The following is a 23,098-nucleotide window of genomic DNA, read 5'->3' as shown; positions in this document are numbered from 1 at the left end:
GAAATAAAGATTTATTATCAGTGGCTATACAAATGAGCTAATTTCTTCTTTCATGGTCTTCACCAGTCTCTTTTTGAGGACTGCCTGGTCGCCACTCGATGCCTAAAATGGCTTGATGTTCGTTTTAAGTGCCTCACTTCACGTTTTAAATAGGGGGTCCGGTTAACCAAGCTCTCTGGATACTTAGAACCTATTATCAATCCTCAGAAAGCTAGAGGGGTTTACAGGTGGTGCCCAGTCCTGGAAGCTTTAGAGAGAAATGTGGGCTCGGGGAATTCCTTTAGAAAGGTAGGGATAGCAAGTCCTGAGCAAGCTCAGTGGCCTCACGCTTCTATAATGGAGCCCCTTGACAAATGCATGAGAAAACCCAAGAGCAGATGGGTGTGGACGAAAGAGTACTGGATGTGCACCGATAAAAGAAAAACTACAGATGGCTTGCAGAGGCGACTCATCTCTCCAGCCGCCAGTCTAACTCCTTTACTTTGCTTTCGTCTTCTTCTTTAAAGCATTTTCGCTGTGATTCTTGCTTTTTTCTTTTTTTTTTTAAACTAAAAGTAGTCAACCTCAATTTTTTTTTTTTTAGTCAAAGCGAAAATATTTTCCCAACGTAACCCATTTTTATTGACTGGTCTTATTGCCATAGGACGTCACAGTGAATGGTTTGTCTTGACACTAGGTGCCTGCTACTTATTTACCTTTTAGTGCGGAGAGTTTTGTATGAAATCCCCTCACCGTGGACTTCTGGAGAACATGGATCAACACATCGTGCTTTAAGCTCCGTAACACACCACACCAGAGCCATTTTTTTCTGTCTGCCTTCGAGTCCATCATCCAGGGCACACAGTTACCATAGCCCAGCACGCTCAGAGACGGTCACTGGGATACGAAACTTTTTATTGAATTGGCCTTCACATAGGGTCGTCATTTCTGTCTCTCGGCGAATTGCACTCACTGATAATAATCACGGGCAAGGACCGGTAACCTCAAACCCTCCTTGGACTCGACAGGTTGGCATTGACCCTCAGCATCCCTCTTGGAACTCTTTGGATTCATTTCGCCCCAGTCTACTAACCCCAGACTGAGCCCTTCGCCGCCTGCACGATCCTCCCCAAGCTCCTCCCCCGGACCCACTCAATCCCCGCGGAGCTCCGGGCGCAGCACCGGCGTAGCCGCCAGGGGGACCCCGACCAGCCCAGGAGACATCTGATAAGAAAGCATCGCAGGGGCGTGGGGTCGAGGGTCCTGCGACTCCCACTCCAACAAAACCCCGAATCCGCCGGGGTCCCCCATTACTCCGCTGAGCAGGAGGGCAGGGGATCGCGGCTCGGGAGCTGGGGGTCGCCCGGCGCGGAGGCGAGTGGGTGTGTCCGTTCCTCCCGCTGGCCAACAGCCCGGAGCTCCGCGCCTGGAAGCGGCACTTTGTTCCCAAGGACCGGGTTGGAGAGCGGGCGAGCCGGGCTCGGGAAGTGCAACTTCGCGGTCCGGGGCGCGCGGCTGCATTGGGTGTCCCGGGGTGCGGGGGCGGGGGAGCGGGTCCTGCCGGCATCCTTCAGTGTCCATCACGGCATTCCGTCCCCGGGGGTCGTGAGCGACCGCGAGATTGTCACCGAAGATGCTCCTGAAAGCCCGTCCTGCCCCTCGCCCCCATCCTCCTCTTTGGAGATTTAGGGTGCAAACGGTTTAGGGCTAGGATCCCAGGGGAGTGGAACAGAAAACTTTCCCTCCGGGCCCGGGGTCCCTTTTGTTCCTCTGGGCAGCTAGGGCGACCTGGAGCTGCGATCCCTCTGCCCCAGCCTCCTTGGCCTCGTCCGGGTGCCTAGGGAGGGCAGGGGAGCGGGCACCCCGCGCCTTCCTCGGCGCCCGCCCGGAGTAGGGTCGCCCGCCCCCCGGCCTGACTCATCCTCCCGCCGCGACCCGCCGGGAGGGACAGGGAGCGCGACCGCGGCTGCCCACATTCCGCCTGACGCCCCCGAGCCCGCCGCCGCCTCTGCTGCTCGCTGGAGTGGCCCGACGTCGCGACAGCTCCGGGAGAGAGGAGCCCCCGAGAGGCCTCAGGACCCCCGAGCCCGTGCGCTCAGGACAGGTGAGGGGACCGCCAGGGTGTAGCTGGGAGGCGGAGGTGGGTGGGAGAGCCACGTAGCCCTACCTCCCCTCCCCCAATTCCCCAGCCCCTGTCCCTCTCCTCTCCGCCTCATCCTCTGGGGCTGCACTGGCTCCCGAAGTTTGGGAAATAAACCAAGTCCGCCGTTAGTTCCTGACTTCTGGGTCCCTGGAGCGCAGGGGAAGCGGTGCGGTGAAGCCAGAGTCACCGAGCACCTGGCTGGGCTTCTCAGAGCTACACCCTCCTTTGTCTTGGTCCCGGAGTCGGCACGCTTTGTGAGGATGTCAGGCATTCATCCAAGGGCTGAGCAAAAAAGTGTGGGCAGGGGTTCCAAGAGCATCTCTGGGTGGTCCGGGTGGTCGGATCTACATAAGCAAAATGGAGAGAAGCGATTATCTGTAAAATCCAGCTCTTCTCTCCTCCCTACTTAGTCTGTCCTCCAGAGAAAGGACGTGCAAGAATTGCTTCATTAATCATTCTTTTGGAATAATTCATTGTTCAGGATATTTCATATTGCAGGCGCAAGCATGCTGTGTGCACTGCGTACTGCTTTTTGATTTAGAAGTCTCTCTTTCCGTGTGTGTGTGTGTGTGTGTGTGTGTGTGTGTGTGTGTGTAGCAAAAATAACACTGTTTAGTACTAGGTGCTGGTGTAGTCAAGAAAAAGGCAGATAGAAAGCTATAATTGAGTAAGTAGAACCGTTCGCTGTACACTTTAGTAGGGTATATTTCAAAACTAACTGTGCCTGGCATATCTTGTCTTTTCTGCTGAAGACCTTCAGTAGTAGAAAACAGAGCAGAACACCTTGCAGGAACCAGTAAGTACTGCATTTGTCAATAAGAATATTGAACACTGCGGGGTGTGGTGGCACACGCCTTAATCCCAGCACTTGGGAAGCAGAGGGAGGAGGATCACTTTTGAGTGTGGGGCCAGCCTGAGACTACGTAGTGAATTCTAGGTCTGTCTGGGCTGGAGTGATATTCTACCTTGAAAAACAGAACAAAAACAAAAACCAACGGAAGCTATTGAACACTTTCAATTTTGTTGTCAAATCAAGGTTGGGGGAGGCAGGCACTTTCTATAGTGCTCTGTGCATAAATTGTTGCTTAATGAAAATACATAAAATGACGTTCAGTTTCTTATTTAACTACTGACAGTAAAACATTAACATTTTGTGAAAAGTAAGCTGAATCTTGAAACTTCTCAAGCCTTACTTTGTTTTCCATCCACTATTTTCAGACACCAAAGCATGCCTTTCGAATAGCTCAGGTGAAGAATCAGTGTTAAGGAGGAATAATGCTTCCAATAAGGATCAACTATAATTGAATGCTGTAGAAATTTAATATTATGAATTTTTTAATCTTAAAAATTGTATGCTGAGGTGTTAATTATATTTTTTTTGGTGCCAAAGTCCAACTAGAGAGCTCATAGTTATGTGATGATTTAGCTATAATTTGTAACCCTGGTTATAATTATCTTCGTATCTAGGCTGGGAAAGCCTTCAGTAGAGTTGGTGCGTAGGAAGACTCTGTATAAAATTTCCAGGAAGTTGGCACAGACACACTCCACCTGTTGCTTCTGAAACAGGTCAGGTAAATGCAGAGACTCCAAATGCACCCATAGTCTGAAAGATGGGGAATGATCACTGTGAGGAGAGATGGCTGTACTTGTCATATTAAGCTAGAGCAATTTTTAGTGATGCCTTTGACAACTCCAAGAGGTAGGTTGCTGTATTTGTGCTGGTGTAGTTTCCATATTATGAAAGGAACTTATTGGGCAGAGCAAGAAACTTCTGACAAGCAGGAGAAATAAATCTGAGTTGATGAGCTAAACTCACTCTCATGAGGACTCAGAATAAAAGCAAAGAAATTTCTATTTTACCTAGGAAATAGTAGAGAACCAAGTTATGAAACAAACATCAACTTTTACATTTCTTAAGCAAGATTAGAAGATAAAAATGCATCTTCATGGTAAATCCTTATATCATTTATCAGACAGGATGTAAAATTAAAAGAGGAGGCAGTTTGAAAATAATTTTCACATAGTGTTACTGTCCCCAAGTAGGAGACAGTTTGTCACACTAAATACATTTGGACAAAGAGCTTGTGTAGGGAAGGGAAAACATGCCTGCAATGAGATGGTCTCTTCATTTTGTTAGGGAAACAAGACTTGCAGGTTTATCATGGGTTTTTGCTTGTTCCTGGACTTCATAGGTTTTGTCTGCCAAGGTATGCTATATGTGCCAGTACTCAGGGAACACTGAAGAGCGCTTGCTGGGATGCCCTGCTAGCCAAAGAACATCATGTGGGGGCTTCTAGGTTGGCGGAGAACAGTCTGGTCAATAAGGCCCTCTGAGATGCCATACTGCCCCCCCCCCATTCTGGAGACCAGTACAGTCTGGGGGGGGGCAGTATAGCGATTTCAGAGGGCACTAGATGGGAAGTTGTATTCTTGACTTAGCCCTTGACTCTGTGACCCTGGACAACATAGCTGATTTTTCTGATCGTGGATGTCCTAACCTGCAAAATGACTGGCAATCTTTATGTTTTCTTAGAAGGCTGCCTGGTGAGTTCTTGTGGAATTGAGGGCAAGAAGACAGGGATGTGGAGGGGTAAGAGCTAGAGGGAGGCAGCTTGGAGGGTTGCTGGATGTCAGGGAAAGGGTAATGGGTGATAACAAGAAAGGAAGGAGATCTAGCCTGAGGCATGTGGTCCATCATTCAGAAACCCAGTTTATAATAAGAAATAATAAACACCAATCTTTTTTGGCACTTGATGGTCTTCAATGAATTTCCACAAATAATAGCAGTTGGTTTTCCTAACAACCCTCAGGCATAGTTAGAGCACAAAGCTGATGAAGCCAAGACCAGAGTGGAACAGCACGTTTGCTCAGTACACTCCACTGCCTTTTTGCATGATAGCAGAGATAGGAGAAGCTAGGCTTGCTCTGGTAAACCTGAGTAAATGGGTGGGAGAGAGGGAGAGAGGGGGGGAGGGAAGGAGGGAGGGAGAGAGAGAGAGAGAGAGGGAGAGAGGGAGGGAGAGAGAGAGAGGGGAGAGGAGAGAGGGGAAGGGAGGGAGGGGGAGGGAGGGGGGAGAAAGAAGAAGAAGGATGATGATGAGGAGGTTGATGTCCAATTTTAGTAGAGGATGGATTACTGAATGAAAATCTACTTTATATCCTGAAAGACAGAAATCTCCAGTTATGAGACTGAGAGCTTCTCAGATGCATAGCCTTCTGATTATTGGTATTTATCTGATTGCTCTCACTGTCTGTTTCCTCCTACCTCATCTCCTTACCGTCCTCAGCAAGAATCCTGGGTATTTGACTATCAGAGTCCTTGATAAGACTCTTCTAAGAGCTTTGAGTGTGACCAGTAAAGGGGAATATCTACAAATTATATAAAAGTGAGGATTCTTGGGCCAAGGAGATGTGTTATCATAAATAAGTTATTCTTTGGAAACGTCAATGAAGGCAAAATTATTTAGAAAGATTAAGAATGTAGTAAAGTGGAAAGATGTGGATCTATACATCCCCTCTCTCCCTTCTTGCAGTACCATTGTCACTTGTCCTAAACATCAGTGGCACCAAGACTCATCAAGACTCCTTCTGCCACTCCACCCAGCATTCTTATGGCAAGGAGTTGGTTAGAAGTCAAGTATATGCACAGAGAACTTACATTGAAGTAGATTTAGCAAACAAAGGACTTAGATAGTATGGCTGGCAAGTCTGAAGATGAAGCTTGCTTCGTTGCAGCTGGATCTGGAGACATACAGGCCTTGGGTTTCTTTTCCTCATTTCTCATCTCTCTTTCTCTCTGGGCTGGATTTATCCTAAAGTTCTCTTTCTAGGTTCAGGGAAAAGTCATTATCAATGCTTCCAAGCATACACTCTTGGGTTGGGATTCATAAGAGAGTCTTGTCTCTCCTAGGATCATTTATTTCCCTTTCTTTGAAGGGTTCTGAGGGGCCCATCTTAGTCATAGAATCAGTCTTCTATATCTAGCAGAAAGTGCTACTGTGTCCATCTCAGACTGGATCATGTGCCTAACCGTGTGTGTCTCTGTGTGTGTGTCCATGAGGTGGTGAAGGCTGGTCTATGATAACAAATTATGTAAAGATCACATCTCCAAAGCAGTTGATGCTTCAATTAAACCCATTGTGTCTGTTAGTATGGATAATTGCTGCCTCCTACACAGTGATGGGGCTCAGATCCTAGAAATGGGGCCTTTTTCCCAACCAAGGGGGAGCCCAGTGATAAAATAATGCCTTCCTGACTAGACTGTATTGAAAGAGGTGTGATTGCCAGAATACCATTGAATGAGGAGCCTACCATTTACCTGTATCTGTGCACCTGAATACTTTTAGCAGACATTCCTGTTTGTTAGTTCCAGCCCAGGGATTCCATTTTCACCTATTGGGTGATCACAAGATCACAGACACTTACTTTGGGCATTGTAGAGCCAGTGACATTTTAGGAAAGAAGTGAGTTGATAAACAGAGGATTTTGTGAGATTTGCTAGAGATGAGTACAGGGGAGCTCTAGGCACAGCTTAGGAGGTATAACAGGTCGCAAATTAGAGTACTGGCAGAAGGAATGCGTGAGAAATACTGTAAAAGTCTAACAAGAGCTGGGCATGGTGCAGCATGCCTTCAATCACAGCACTCAGGAAGTAGAGGTAGGAGGATTGACATGAATTTGAGGCCACCCTGAGACTACATAGTGAATTACAGTTCAGCCTGGGCTAGAGGGAGACCTTACCTTGAAAAACAAAAACAAGTCTAATGAGCTTGTGTGTCAGGGTAAAGGAACATTTGTATTTATAGAAGTATTTGCAGAATTAAGTGGATCTGAAAAGACCAGATCGGGAAGCCAGGTATCACATGGTTTGGGAGAAGTTAACACCGAGTGTATCACATAAAAATAAGGCTTGTGGTCACCATTTATCCAGATGCATGTGTAAAACTGACTTTTATTGAAGAGCAACTTGGTTTGGCAGGTACCATGTTGCATTCTATAAATTTACTATATGATTAAAACCTCACAAGAGCCATCTCGGGTGAAACATTGAGAGTTAGGGAAAGTAAATAATTTATTTAAGGCTATGTGGTCATTAGATTGTAAAGCTGGACTTAAAACTGGCAGCTCAGTATCACTGGGCAATACCATCTGTCAAGCCCCACATCAGAATCCACTGTATCAGGCCAAATTGACAGGCTCAATTGATCTTGTCACACACACCTACAGTACCAGACATCCAAGTCATTCCAAAGTTATTACTGCAGAGGTGCAGAGCATTCCTGCTCACAGGCAAATGAGGCAAGAGGGCCAAGGTAAGATTCTAGTGAACAATTCACATGTATGATTCTTGGCTTGAGGCTTGGTATATATTAAATAAAGAGGATCAGAAGAAGGATAAGGAAGTTGAACAGGTGGTCAGATCAATAGAACAATGATGTTTGATTGTTGATCTGAGAATAGAAACTCTACCATCTGGCCTAGCTTTAAATATTTTCCTGGAAGTACATGGAATGAGGGGATCCTAAAAGGGACAGGGATTCTCTTGGTTGTCAGGGCACTGTGTAGAAGAAAGATTTTACATTTGCAGAGCATCTGCTATGTACCTTGGATATATGGTCTCACTAAATCTTCAGTATTGTCCTGGAAGGATAAATATTATGCTTTTTTTTTTTTCTTTTGAGCCAGTTGGTTGTGGCTCAGAGAGGTTAAATTGCCTGCTGAACTCCTGGAGATGGACAGAAAGATGAAGGAGTTGGCACAGAATCGCAGATCTAAGTGAATGGAGAATTCATCCTGCACCTTCAGGGAGTCATCTTGGTCCTAGCAGGGCTAGGTCAATTTCAAGTCTGAGTGATAGAAATAGGGAACTCCTTCAGGGCATCTGTCTGTGAAGGAAAATGCTGAGCTAACTTTTAAGAACTCTGAGTGTGAGATCTGAGCAGATCACCTAAATAGAGTTGTGCAGCACAGTTATGTTTGACTTTGGCAAAAAAAAATAAATAAATAAATAAAATGATAATCTGGTAGAATTTTCCCCTTCCATGCAGAATCTCTGTCGTCATGCAGGGTAGATACGTCAGCAAGCCTGATGTTTAGAAAGCTTAATTTTAGTCACTGGTTTCAGTAAAAGAGAAGGAAATCTTTGCCAACTGACATTGCCTGAAGTTGCCTTTGTAGATACTTTGGTCTGAAAAAATGAAACTCAGGGCTGGGGAGATTGCTCAGCAGTTAAAGTTGCCTGCTTGCAAAGCCTGCTGGGCCAGGTTCAGGGCCTCAGCACCCGTGCAGAGCCATATGCCATACATGACACATGCATCTGACATTAATTTGCAGAGGCAAGAGACCCTGCCCCCCCCCCACATGAATGCATTCACGTGCATACAAACACACATATGTGCCCCCACACACCTGCAAACACATGCACATGAAAATAATTAAATTCTTGTTAAAAAAACTGAAAGTTGGGAAATAGATACAGTGGAGAGAGAAAAAAGAGAGAATGCAAGCTAGCACATAGTGACTGGAGCAGGTTCACAGGACACACTCTAGTTTGAAGGAGTACCCCTGAGGGTGCTGGATACTAGAGAAAATTCACTACACACTTCCTAGCAGCAGCTGAGCATAACTGTTATGATGACTGGAAAGAACGCAACCATCTCAGTGGCAGGAGGTCAGTTACCAGAGGCTCTCAGCAGGAGGTGAGCTCTGACACTGTACACTGGCAAGACAGGTATTTGGTGCCTTCCATCCAGAGACCACCCAGAGCCCCAGAGTTCCGTGGGATTGGAGAAACTGCTGCTCATCAAAGTGAAGTAGAATATACAGCAAGGAAGTACGAAGTGTCTTAAAGAGAACGGGATATTCCTGACAGGATAGGGGCAGGTGTTCAGGGATTTGGGGTTCTGGACTGCAGCCGGGACTCTGTATCTAAATAAAGCTTATTCAGAACAAGCCACTGGACTAGAAAGAGAATTCTGCCATTAATAAGCAAGCATTAATCCCTCAGTTTAGCCAGATACAGGGGGTGTGGCCGTCCTGGGGTCAGACAAGGTTCATGTTTATGTACTCATTGGATTATGAGACCTTTGAGTTAAAGGCTGAAATCTCATAATCTAATAAGAACCTAGCGTGTAAACAAAGGGTTGCAATAGTGAACAAAAGCTGGCAGGGCATGAACAGAATATTGGCGTCTTATGAAACCAAGACAATGCAAGCTCTTTTACAAATAGAGAGCTAATCGCAGAGGCACAGAAAAGAAAACATTTTCTTTTTTAAAATCAGCATCTTTACACTGGCGTGTGAGTTGAATCACAGATTCAGGATATTCTGTCTGAGCCCATACTGGCTTAAGAGAGGCACACATTTTGTCTGCCTTGGCAATGTGAATTACACGGCCTCACTGTGCAAGAATTGGTAATACAATAGTCTGAAGAAATGCTGGTATTTATAATTATAAAAGCTTTCAATTAAAAACTTTGGAAAATGCATTAAGCATTAAAAATTCAGGGAGAAAATTTACTTTATAATCCTGTGACCCAGAGGCACCCATAACATTTTGGCATTTTCTTCTGTCTTAAATTCTTAATGAATTTTTTTCCATAGTTAATATTACAATTTGTACTGTTGGCTTAACCTTATGTCCTAAATACTTTCCAAATTCTATACAACTTTATTAATGTCTGTATAACATTAGATTATATGAATATGTCACAGTTTATTAACTATACCCTTAAATTGGACCTTCAGGATATTTCCAAATTTTAAGTACTATAAATAGTACTTTGATGAAATACTTGTTGAAATTTTAGATTACGTCTTTGTTTTTAGACAAAGCATATATGTTTATTTGCATTCCATTTTATATATATATATATATATTTATATATTTAATATATTTTTAGCAGAGTATTTGTTTAAGCAAAATCCACAGAGAGATAATTCTTGGGTCAAAGGATATAAATTTTTATGGTTCTTGATGCCTACTACCAAACTGATTTTCAGAAAAAGTGAACTTGTACTTGACCATGCTGGGAAATGTCCCTCACTCTGCCCTCCCTAAATTGGTTTCTGTTCATTGTTTTTAATTAAGAAAAACTTCCATTTCAAAACACTAGTTTTATTATAATTGCTAATATTATTCCTTCATTACCACACTCTTGTAGAATACAGACTGATAAACTATTATGAAGAACCATTTGTTTCATTAAAATTATTTAGAAGTGTCCTTGAACATACAGATGGAGCCAATGATGGGGAGAAAATTTACTTGTTAATTAATTTGCAAGCATAGAGAGTGGGAAAGAGAGAATTTGGGCACAGTAGGGCTTCTTGCCACTGCAAACAAACTCCAGATGCACATACCACTCTGTGCATCTGACTTACGTGGGCACTGGGGAATCGAGCCCGCGTTGTCAAACTTTACAAGCAAGTGCTTTTAGCTGCTGAGCCAGCTCTCCAGTCCCAAGAATGATTTCTTGAAAGCTAATAATAGTCATCTTCTTCGAGGGAATTCTTCAAACCATAGTGTGGAAGAATTTATGGCCAAGGGGATGGAGGATGAGTGCTGTACTTCCCAGAACCATCTTTTTGGTTGGCAGTGGAGATTGGTAGTTGGGCACTGGGGCCAGGAATTCTGATGGTCACTTGCATTGTGCCCATGGCTCTCACTGTTTAATGAGGCTGCCCCAAGCGAAAGGAGCCCTGGGCAGGTAACACAGGCAAGGTCTTGTAGGCTAGTACAATGTAAACCACTTGAGTTTTACTCCATAAAACACCTACCTTTAGTCACTGATAAACGTCCTGAATTTTAAACCTTCTGATTCTATACTTTTCCAAAAGAGACATGACCACAATATAATACCATGTTTTCTGAGATAAACTCCATAAAGAGGAATTCAGACTGTACTCAATCCTCCATTGAGATTGTTTGCTAGAAACATTGTCTGAGATTACAAAGGAACTACTAAACTTTATGTGCCAGTCACTCTGAGATGGTTTTTAACTACCAGTTTCAATTCTTCCCAAACTATTGTTTCTCTATAAAAATAATTCACAACTGTAATAAAAATTATTTTGGCTTTTTTTTTTTTTTTTTTTTTTTTTGGTTTTTTGAGGTAGGGTTGCACTTTAGCCCAGGCTGACCTGGAATTATGTAGTCTTAGAGTGGCCTCAAACTCATGGTAATCCTCCTACATTTGCCTCCTGAGTACTGGGATTAGAGGCATACACCAGTAAAATATCATAACTCTGTTTTCCTCTTCATATCTCAGTCAATTTGGGACAAAATTATTTAGGATCATTTATTTAACAAATAGTGATTTAAGGAAAGTCATTCAGTAGACACTGTAAGCTAACATGTATGACTCATTTTGTTGAAAGTGAGCTACTTACACAGAGATAACATAGAAAACTGTAGGAAAGCAGTTTTATAAATAATTGTTAATTTCTATTTATGATAATATAGTAATTAATAAACATAATAATAGGCATTAAGTTTATTATTTATTTAATGATAAGAGATGTGAAGGTTCTGATAACATGCATACAACAGTAAACTTGAGTTCTATAGAATGTTCTTTAATTAATAAATGATTCAATGAATACTGTATTCTAACTGTAGATGGGGACAGGGTGGATCTTCCATTCTATGTGGAGGAAACAATGAGCATAGGTTGAAAAAGCAGTAGCAGGTAGGAGAAAAGTGCTGTGAAGAAACATCTAATGTCATAAAGAGATGGACGGGGGGACCTTGTGACACTTGAATTGAGACCTGGGCAACAATGAGGAGGTGGCCTCCTGCACTTGAGAAGGAGGGAGTTTGGTAGACTTTATAGAAAAGCCCTGAAAAACCAGTATATTGGGAGCATGATAGTGCAGGGTGTATTTGAAACAAGGATTGAGGTTAAGACTATGAAATCGTACCCTGCTGCCATCATGAAGGTTGAAGACGGGAGCAAAGGAAGGTTCATTCTAGAGACTTCTAGTGGTTATGAGTTACACTGAAGAACCGAAGATGTGCTGTGCATTATTATGTGCCTAGCAACATTCCATAGGCAGCACGCTCACCTTCTAAGTGAAGTACAGATGGAATGTGTCCATAACTAAATAAAGAGGCATGTGTATTTAATATAAAGGCACATAAAGAAATTCTTCATAAAATATACATATCTTAAAAATCCACCACAGTTTTTAATTGTTATGCAAAGCACAGATTTGTTAATTGTGTCCAGCATAGTGGCATGTATATCAATTATATTTATGCAGTAATGTTTGCTGAATTAATTATATCAAACAGTCTGTATTATGAGAAAAGACTCATAGTAGGACTTAAAAAAAATCACACTTAAGACATAATATTTTTTATGAAGGGACCAAAACGATTACTTGTAAAATTTAGATATATTACCTATGCACTAGATATTCATGGTAACTTAAGTTTGTAATAAGAATATTGAAAATTTAAATATTTGAAACTAAAATATGATACATAGATATAATTTTATTCCTCTCAATATAGGTAGAAATCTCTGCCAAGTTCTTATTTTTTGAACTTGCACATCCATGTGTGTATGTGTGTGTGTGTGGGGGGGGTGTTTGTGTTTGCATGTGAAGTTCCTCATATACTCACTTGCCATGGCCAGAGGGCAACCCTGGATGTACCCTCTGCTGCTCTTCTGTCCATTCTTACTTGAGCTTGCAGAGTCTTTTACTGATCCCAGAATGTGCAGATCTTCCTGAGAACCCCAGCAATTCTCCAGGCTCTGCTTTGCTACAAGGGACTAGGGGTACAGATATGCATAGCCACTCCCAGCTATTTATGTAGGTCCTGGGAACTGAACTCTGGCTGTCTCTCAGGCCTCTTCAGGCCCTCTTGCTTGCATAGAAAATGTTCTTAACCACTAAGCCATCTTTCCATTCCCAAAGTCAATATTTTATTTAAAGGTTTCATTAGTGTCATGTGGTCTTTTCAGAACTTACTTGACATTTGGAAATTCCTGATTTATTTTGTGAGTCTCCTCATCCTGGACCTGAATTCACCTTCAATGTTGAATGTAAGGATGATACAGTATGATTAGTGGTGTTTGTTAATGAATATTCAGCTCAGAGTGTTTCAGGCCTATTTCAAAATAGATTGAGTCTCACCTATGTGTTGAAAGCATGCTAGGTGCCTGCTACTGTGTATGGTGCAGGGAATGTAAGAGGCTTCTCTTAAGTAACCTAAAGGCTCGAGAGCCATCAGGTAAGAATATACTCTCAGCAAGACTAGGAATTTTTTAAATATTTTATTTTATTTACTTATTTGAGAGAGAAAGTGTGTAAAAGAGGGAGGGAGAGAGAGAAAAAAAGAGGGAGGGGTGGAGAATGGGCATTCCAGGTCTCCAGCCATTGCAAAGGAACTCCAGAAGTATGCGCCCCTTGTGCAACTGGGTATGGAAAAATCAAACCAAGGTCCTTAGGCCTCACAGGCAAGCACTTTAACCACTAAGCAATCTCTCCAACCCCTAAGAGTTTTTTTATTTAAATTAATTTATTTGTAAGCAGAGATAAACAGAGAGAGACAGAGAAAGAATGGGGGGGGGGGAGAAGGGAGAGAATGGGTACACCTGGGCTTCTAGCCACTGTAGATGAACTACAGATGCATGCCCCATTCTGTGCATCTGGCTTTACATGGGTACTGGAGAATCCAGAATCTGGATTGTTAGACTTTACAGGTAAGCACCTTAACCACTGAGCAATCCCTCCAGCCCAGGACTAAGAGTTTTGAAATGTGATGACATGTGTGGGATTCTGAGTTCAAGTTCAGAGAGGAGAAGGGCTAGACCATAAAATTGTAAATTAATTCACAGCTGCCTTAAATTTGGAATTTGGTTAAAATTTGATTTTAAAAGACAGATTACAGAAAGAAGACAGATATAAAAAGCCACACATGCCACCCACCTCCAGGTAACAAGGCCATCTGTGTCCTTATTCTCATTTCTACAGATATTGCCCTGGGGACTCCCTGGCCCAGCTTCCAGAGGCTGCTCTGCTCATTTGCCAGAGAACCAGCCAGTGGTTGGTTTGGCAGGTCCCAAGGCTCCATCCCTACCTGCAGGCCCATGAGCCCAGCCCCTCCTCAGCCTCCTGAGAAAGGCTGCACCTTGGCCTGTGTGTCTCGGAGCTCAGTGGTTCCGTCATATCCTCAGTGGCTCCACCTTGCCCTGTCTTTCAAATGCTTCTGCAGCTTTGGATGAGAAGTCTCAGTCTTTTGACTTCATTCCTGATTTCTACGAGAGGATCACTCGCTTTTTCTTTTATTTATTTGTTCAGTAAATACTTCCTGAGCACTCACCATCTTCTCCCTAAAGCCCTGAAAATGTAATAGCAAGCACAATACATTTCTTTTAAATATTTATATGTTATTCATTTATTTATTTGAGAGAGAGAGAGAGAAAGAGGCAGATAGAAAGAGAAAATGGGTGTGCCAGGGCTCCTAGCTACTGCAAATGAACTCCTGACACATGCATCCCCTTGTGTATCTGGCTTATATGGGTCCTGGGGAATTGAATCAGGGTCCTTAGGCTTTGTAGGTAAACACTTTAACCACTAAGCCATTTCCCCAGTCCCACAAAACACGTCTTTATGACCCTTATATTCCCGCTGAAGGAGACAGATAGTACACATAGCATTTGTTGTGACAGTTGGAAGATAAAGTGGGGCCTGGAGACAGAAAGGGATTATGATAGGTATAGTGCAGCCCACCAAGGAAGACCCCAGTAAGGTCGGAATGCAGGAAGAAATCAGAGAATGATTTGGACAGGAATGTGCCAGGCAAGGGACCAGGAAGTACAAAGGACCCGAGGTGGCAATGGAGCTTAGAATGGAGCTTAGCTTCAGAATGTTGAGCAGTTAGAGGCCAGTGTAGTTGAACAATGTAGGGCCTGCCTCACCGACAGCACTCTGGCCACAAGGGAATGGTGAACTTTACTCTGAGGAACGTGGCAACTTCTTCTGGCGCCCTCACCCCCATCTGGGGCTATCTTGGGTCCCATCCTCCCAGGTGTTGGCAGAAACATTCAGAGTGAAGAATCTTAGGTATCTGTATCCACAGGTCTCTATATAGGCCTGATAGGTCCCATATCTAATCTGAGGTTCTCAGAAAACATATTTCTGAAAGCACTGTTGATTAAAAAAAAAAAAAAAAAAAAACCTTGAAGCAAGAGCAGTTCAGGGAATTCCAAAGCCAACTTATCAATATTGTAACTTGGTTGCTAATAAAATTTTGTTGTAGGTTAGAAAGAGTATGGATTTGGGGGCTGGAGAGATGGCGTAGCAGTTAAGTGCTTGCCTGTGAAGCCTAAGGGCCTTGGTTCTAGGCTTGATTCCCCAGGACCCATGCAAGCCAGATACACAGGGTGGCGTATGCATCTGGAGTTCATTTGCAGTGGCCGAAGGCCCTGATGTGCCCATTCTCTCTCTATCTAGCTGCCTCTTTCTCTCTCTGTCTCTTGCTCTCAAATAAATACAAATGAACAAAAAAAAAAAAAAAAAAAAAAAAGAAAGGAAGAGTATGGATTTGGAATCACAGAATGTGAGCCACATAAAATAAAAAAATCTCAGGTCTGGACTATCAGTTCCTTTTTCCAAAGGCTGTGCCCCAAGTTAGGTGCAGACATAGATCACAGTCTAGGTCTTTCTCCTAGTCATGGTCTTTGAATCATGTGGGTAACATGCATGTATTCAGACGAGGAAAAGCTATGACATTTGAACTGAAGTTAGCCCAGTAAAACCAAGGCCACAGGACTATAGTCTGAGGAATGCCCAGATAACCTTCTTGGATCAGCATTCACTTGGCCAGCAGGAGAGTTCCTGTGTTTCCATCACTGACTGTGTGTGATCCTAAGGAGTGACTTAAAATCTAGTAGGTAAAGAGATTATAATCTGTTAACAGGGATGCAACAAAGGGAGCCATCAATAACAATATGATTCCAAGTATGATTAGTGCCACAGACATAACCAGAGAATAGCTTTCTGGTAAATGTCTGCTAGGATGACAACAGAGACCAAAGGACTTGTCTAGGAGCAGATGAGGATGGGCTGACGTGGGGAGCCATGCATCAAGCTTGAGGAAGAAGTTTGATATTTTTCAGGAAGGCCAAGAAAGCCCTGGTACTGGACTATAATGAGCAGAGGAGAGCAAGCAGGTAGAAAGAGGGCAAAGACCCACTTGTAATACTGTGAGGGCATTGGTACATTTGATTCCTAGTCCTAACAGCAGCATAAGGCTCTTATTTTTAAGGGGCTGCCATGCACTGATATATAGTTACAGCACTTTGGTGGTTTTGAGGTGGAGTAGAGTCAGAGGTACAAGAATGCATAAAGGAAGAGATAACAGAGCCTTAGACTGATTTGTTGATATCTGTGGGCTTTGGTAATGACATTGGAACTGATAACATAGTTATCCAAGAAACTAACTACAGTTTTACCTTGTCAGAGGTGGGAGGTGGTAACATCTCTTACGTGAGGTAGCCAGGATGGTACCTTAAGCTCCGGCCATGAGTTCATTTTGGGACACATAGGAAACTAGATTTGAGATGCCCATGAGACATCTCTGAAGAAAGAGAAAGTGGATATTTGGACAGATGGGTCTGGAGCACAAATGAGAAATTTGGAAGGAAGACATAAATGTGAGTCACCAGTAAGATGTCATTGGCAGTCAAGCCACAGCCTAGAGACAAAGCAGAGAAGGTGGTCAAGGAACCTGCCCCAGGGGTTTCCACATTTCAGGGAAGCTAATCCGATGGTGTGATGCCATTGATGGAAGGGCCATGATGTCATCAACAAAGCTTGGTTTCCACATAGTCCTTCCTGAGCCATTTGTGAAGGTTGAGTTCAATTTCCTTCTCAAATTGAATCTACCCATGTAATCCACATGCAGTGTAGTGTTCAGATTTTGGGATAGAATGGGATTAGAAATAACTTAAAAAGTTCATGTCACCTGGGTGTGGTGATGCACGCCTTGAATCCCAGCATGCAAGAGGCAGAGGTAGAAGGATCACCATGAGTTCGAGGCCACCCTGAGACTGCAAAGTGAATTCCAGGTGAGCCTGAGCTAAAGTGAGACCCTGCCTTGAAAAATAAACAAACAAACAAAAAAGCTCATATCACAGTTGTGTCATTGTTAGTACAGGATAGGTACACCAGTCCTACTTTCACAATTAAAGTATGAGAGAACAGCACATCTGAGGGTCAGTTTCACCCTCATGCTGGTGACAATCCATTCCTCCCATCAACTTCAATGACTGCCTTGCAATTTGAAGCTTTATCAATATTGTAGATTATCTTGGGATAGATGTTCTTTAAACAATAGATAAAAACTTAAGGATTTATACATACTTTAAAAGATAGGGCTTGAACAGCTGCCAGAAGATTCTGAGGACTACCTGCTTCTATTATGAATGCAGTGGAGTATATATGTATAGTCAGCCACCTCAGAATCAGCACCACAGGAATAATGGGGAGGTTCAGTGCCTAGCATGTTCTTGGTGCTCCTGCATTCTCTTATTATTACTACTTTACAGCTAAAAGGAATATGATTGGGTGATCTTACAGCAGTTACTGAATAACATGCTCTTAATAAGAGAGCTATAAACTATGAGAGCCTTTCTGACTCAAAATCTGGTCACTTTCTCCATAGTTTACTAGTATTATGCAAATTGGAATCTACAAGTTTTTATCTGAGGGTTTTCAACCCTACAACTTACTAATAAAGAAGTACCACCACAGTAAAAAATGGAAAAGAAGCCTGTTGCTAGAGGTTAGGCTCAGCTTTCCACACAGGAGCTGTGCTTCGCCCCCTGTCTGTGGTGGTGGATCCCCAGCGACCATCAGATCTGTGCTCTTATTTTCCTATAGGAGAAGATTCTGTTCAGAGTAACAAGGAGTGCATGAAACTGATGGGTATAAATTGAATCTCAGCCTCCTGTGATCACTGGCAAATTAAGGGTGGTTAACTACACTTACGTTACATTTGCTCTAATCATCAAATATAGTCCATCCATTTTTCAAAATATTTTTTCATAATATTAAAATATTGAGATCCATAAATTCAAAAATAACCTAACTTATAATTTGAAATTATTTAAGCACTTAATAGTGCTTATTGTCTTCATGATCCTCTCTGAAGTTATGATTTAAAAGCATAAAGGAAAAGCTAGCTTGGACTTTGAGTCCCATGGGAGTTAGGTCTCTTGTTCAACAGAAATCTTCAGTGGAATCTTTGACACCTTCCTCTTCTTGTAACTTGGAAGATAAACTGACCAGTGGTCTTACATATCCCAGCACAAGTATCTAACAGTTATGAAAGACTCTCATCATGGTCTGGAGAAATGGCTTAGCAGTTAAGGTGCTTGCCTGCAAAGCCAGAGGCCCTAGGTTCTATTCCCCAGAACCTATGTAAGCCATATGCACAAGATGATGCAGGAGTCTGGAGTTTGTCTGCAGTGGCCAGAGGCCCTGGCATACCCATTCTCTCTCTCTCTGTCTCCCTCTTTCTCTCTCTCAAATAAATTAATTAAAAATAAATAAACAAAATTTTAAAAAAGAAAGAAATACTCTCATCAGTAAAGAAATACCACATACTGTTTGCCTTCTTGGTGATTCATCCTTTGCCTCCCTTAACCTCCCCTTACTGCTTTGTTCCTTAAAATCTATCCTTTCTGATGAACTATCTCCAAAATAAACCTTGATTTGAAGTTGAGGAAGAGGGCTGTGTATCTTTCCCACAGAGGACTTGTGGAAGTTGGCTTCCTCTTAGATATGTGTATCTACTACTGAGGCTGGGTGCAGGCCAGCTGTCAATCAACCTTGGATGAGCATACTGGGGACACTGATAACTTTTTCCAAATACAGTGCTCTTGAGGACATCAGCCATCTACAGAACATCCAAGGACAGCCCCAATGTGTTGTGCCAGACAAACATAATAGCTTCATAGGAAGCAAGTTATTTTTTTCTTTTGAGATACACAAACAGTTGGTGGTAAGAGTGTCATTTTAAAATTTGATTACAGTTACCAGGGAGACCTGTTTGGTTTTGCTTCTTTAGTTCCACAGCTTAACCTAGTAGGTTTTGATGAATGGCTGGTTAGCCAACTTGCGCAGACTTTCTTTGAATGGGATCTCACCTCTGAGCAGTTTCCTCTTCTGGAGCCTTCTGCTACTTCACTGACATAACACAACTTCAAAGACAGTTTTAAAAATATGAATTCAACCATTGATTTATCTGGATTGTTTATGACTTCAGACATTTTGCTTAAGAAAAAGTCTGTTGCCAGAGGTAATCTGGAAATCACCAAGGAATGCATACCTAAGAGGTATGAGACTCCAGGCAAATTCCCTCACCTCACTGAGCTACCATCCAGTGTAGGACAGTGTGGGCTCTTTAGATGACTGCTGGAGTGGGGACACAGAAGGTCCTGTCAGCACAGGATCGAGGGGGCAGTGGCATGAAGCAGATGCTCTCCAGTCTTGGTCCCTTCCTCCTGGCTCCCACAGGCCTCTCTGCTCCTACCCCTAGCTGTGACCTGTTCCGCACACAGGTTTTATGTGCAGCAGCTGGTAGCTCTGCCTGGATGGGAAATGCTTGCTGGGGTGGCACTTTCTCCCTTCTAGATCCACCTTGAATTGTAGCCTTTGGAGTCTTCTGCCTCTTGTGGGGGAATTGGCTGCACTATCCTGAATTTTCCTGGAGCTTTGTTCACATACACCAGAAGCCGTGGACAGACTTAGCAACACTGGGTCTCTATCCCAGACCCCTGGGCATCAGGAACAAAACTGGACTTAACATGTCCCTCAGGAGAACAGAAAGAGCAGAACAGAGGCTGCAAAGGCAATGATTTCTTTAATGAGATCATCACTAACAGAGTTACTAAGAAATAGAGCCCATATCCACTGGTAAAGAATTAAGTGATTCTCTTTTTGGACCAGTGAGTGGGTTCAAAACAGACTTTACACCCCCAGCAAAGTCTCCTACCCAGTGCTTCAAGGAAGTCCACCCCTCCTCCTGGGAGGAGCACTGTTACTATAGTTACACGGTGCTGCTGCGCTCCAGTGGCCTTGGTCCTCACCCACTAGGGCCTGAACCAGGAGGCAAATCATCTCACCCAAATAGTATGATGTTTTATTGCTTTATAATGCCTTCTTATATATGACCTTGTACATTTTTGGGGGGGATTAAGATGGAGGAGAGTGGTAGGTCCAAGGGATTTGTTCATGAACTTGTGCCCTCTCCGTCATGAGAGTGACATTTCAAGGTGAAAGTCATGTCAACCAACAGCATGAAGGAACTAATAGGAAGACCACCACTGCATGAGGACCTTTCTTTCTTTTGGGTTGGCAAAGCAGTCCTTGGTGCCATCCAGAGTGGAGCAGAGTCTGTAAGGCAGGAAGGTCTGATCAAGTTGGTGCCTCACACCTCAGTTAGAGCAGTATTTACTATTCTGAATAATCCAGCCCCTTCCTTGGACTTACTCAATTTGAAATCTTTAAGTATTCTTGAAGACATCTTAGTAAAACTGAAGGTCATAGCCACATTGCCCTCAGCTGTGGGTCCAGATACTGCCTTCTAGGACCCTTCGATGATATCAGCCATTATCTTATGTGGGTATCCAGATACAGCTTTCTTGGTCCCTTTGAAGATATTGGCCAATGTCTTGTGAGTATATCCAGATACTGCTTTCTTGGTCTTGAAGATACCAGCCAATCTTATGAGCTGTCATGCTTACAGTCCAGTAAGTATTTTCATTTTTCTGCTAAGGTTTAGTATTGTGCTAAATTACATTTGGTTAGCATAGAAATAAAAAAAATGAATATGAAGAAGAGGTGAATGTTGTTTTCATTATGATTAAAGGATTATTTCCCCCTTTTTAATTTTATGAATAATTCTTACAGCTATTTAAAAAGAAGTCCATAGAAATAATTTATTTAAATAATACAAGAAAAGTAAAACCCCTTAGGTACTTTTTCAACATTATAAATTGGATTTAATCAGAATTTTATAAGAAATAAATTAATCCTCTGTGAATGCTTACATTAAAGTAAATTATAAGCATTTGTCATATTACAGAATTTTTTTTATGTTATATAACTTTTAAAAGCATACCCTCAAGGCTGTGTGATATTCTACCACCTGTGTTTTTAATGAATAAAATGAACCATTAAGGATTTGCTTTGCAAGTATGACAACTAGAGTTGGGGTCCCCAGGACCCATGTAAGAAAGTAGTGAACATTTCTGTAAGCACAATATGCCTAGGGCAATGAGAGGCAGAGGCAGCAGAATCCAGAAGCACGCTGGTCAGCTAGTCTGACATTCACAATGGCAAACAAAGTGGAGTGAGAGAATGGGTTCACTCAGATTGTCCTCTAACCTCCATACATGTGTCATGGCACACACGCACCCACACCGTCTACACGTACACTCACACGAACATTAATTCTTGTGACAACTACAAATTTTCATTGTAACCTCCTTGATTCAGAAAGAAATCACGTTTCCTAGCTGCATCATTAAGTTTATTGCTATTCGTTTTGAAATTAAATTTAACCTTGGAAATGAGTATATAGCTGTCCTGTAAATTTTCTGATGAAAAATTTTTTTCCACAAAAACTTGAGTGTTAGTTTGGGAATATTTTGCTTGTTTTTTTTTGTTTTTTTTTTACCACTATCACAAAACCTTACTTTTAGAGAGTATACTTGCCTATTTCTTTTTTAAAAATATTTTTTGTTTATTTTTCCTTTATTTGAAAGTGAGAGAAAGAGGCAGAGTGTGTGTGTGAGAGAGAGAAAGATAGAGAGAGAACGGGGGTACCAGGGTCTCCAGCCACACAAACGAACTCCATATGCATGTGCCACCTTGTGCACTTGGCTTTCGTGGGTCCCGGGGAAGACAAGCCTCGAACTGGGGTCCTTAGGATTCACAGGCAAGTGGTTAGCCACTAAGCAATCTTTCTAGCCCCTTGCCTATTATCTTTATATGAAAGGATTTATCTCCACCACAGCATGTCATCCAGTTGGAGAGACACATGAAGACAGTCCAGTGATGTTTGTACAGTCCTTCAGATATAAGTATGGAAGAGAGCTGTGAGGATGGAAAGCAGGCTTCCTCTAGAGAGAGACTTACCTTGTCAACATCATGGATTATACATGTGGATTTGGGGCATTATCAATATGAAAGATCAGGTAATAAGCATTCTTTATGGCTTAGTCCATGAGCCACTGTAATCACTATGAAAGAAATTGGTGGTCAGAACTGCCTACTGTTACACCTGGCCCCAGAGCTCAGGGAGTGACAACCATGTGTAGTGTCATGACTCCAGAGACTCAATGCCACCCAGATGGTGGCTTTTCATGACAACCTTAATAATGAATTTAATATTCCACTAATTTATAAAGAGTTCATTTAAATTCTAAACAGGATCTATTGTTGAGGATTTGTGAGGCCATATCTTTTATTAATTGGGTAAATAGATATCTTATTTTGCCAGTGTTGGATTTCTTGCAATAAATAGTTTCACTTAAGTAGTGATAGATCACCTATCCTTGTCAAATATCCTCTGTAGCGATAACTTGATAAATCATTGTGTAGAGTGGGCTGTGTCAGCTAGACTCCTTTACTGCTCTAGCTCTTTCCTCCCTACCTAATTCCCAAGAAGAAAAGGTTTTTAATTAGAAGCTTATTGTCTAAAGCAAAAATTAATTTTATTTGCTCTTCTATAATTTAAAAATTATATTGAACTCTGCTGGAAATAAAAGGAGGTTTTCAACCTTATAATCTATGATCTTTCATGTCATTTTCCCTTTTGAAAACCATCTGTAAGAGTTTGAGTATTGATCAACTCATAACTTCATGTAATCTTTCACATTATAAATAAACACAGGAAGAACTTTCAGCTGAGTTTCAGGCACTACCTCTGGGCCTTTGGCTATGCTTTGAAATGCA

General features: G+C 42.5%; 1 protein-coding gene across 6 annotated transcripts in view; it reads left to right on the top strand.

Moving 5' to 3' along the window:
- The first annotated feature begins 1,977 nt into the window (after positions 1 to 1,977).
- Positions 1,978 to 23,098, top strand: part of Tmem200a (transmembrane protein 200A) — an 85,811-nt gene continuing 64,690 nt past the window's right edge. The window contains exon 1 of one of the 6 annotated variants that reach the window (XM_045159675.1): positions 1,978 to 2,083. The gene's annotated coding sequence lies outside the window, so the exon portion shown is untranslated. Of the gene's footprint in view, positions 2,084 to 2,291; positions 2,377 to 2,859; positions 2,919 to 22,231; positions 22,339 to 23,098 lie in introns of those variants that run through there. The other 5 variants (XM_004651213.2, XM_045159673.1, XM_045159677.1 and 2 more) reach the window with 5 other exon arrangements.

The sequence above is a fragment of the Jaculus jaculus genome, chromosome 9 (genome assembly GCF_020740685.1).
Source record: "Jaculus jaculus isolate mJacJac1 chromosome 9, mJacJac1.mat.Y.cur, whole genome shotgun sequence".
Classification (NCBI taxonomy): Eukaryota; Metazoa; Chordata; class Mammalia; order Rodentia; family Dipodidae; genus Jaculus; species Jaculus jaculus.
Note: the sequence above shows the minus strand (reverse complement) of the source record. Positions and strands in the feature narration are given on the sequence as shown.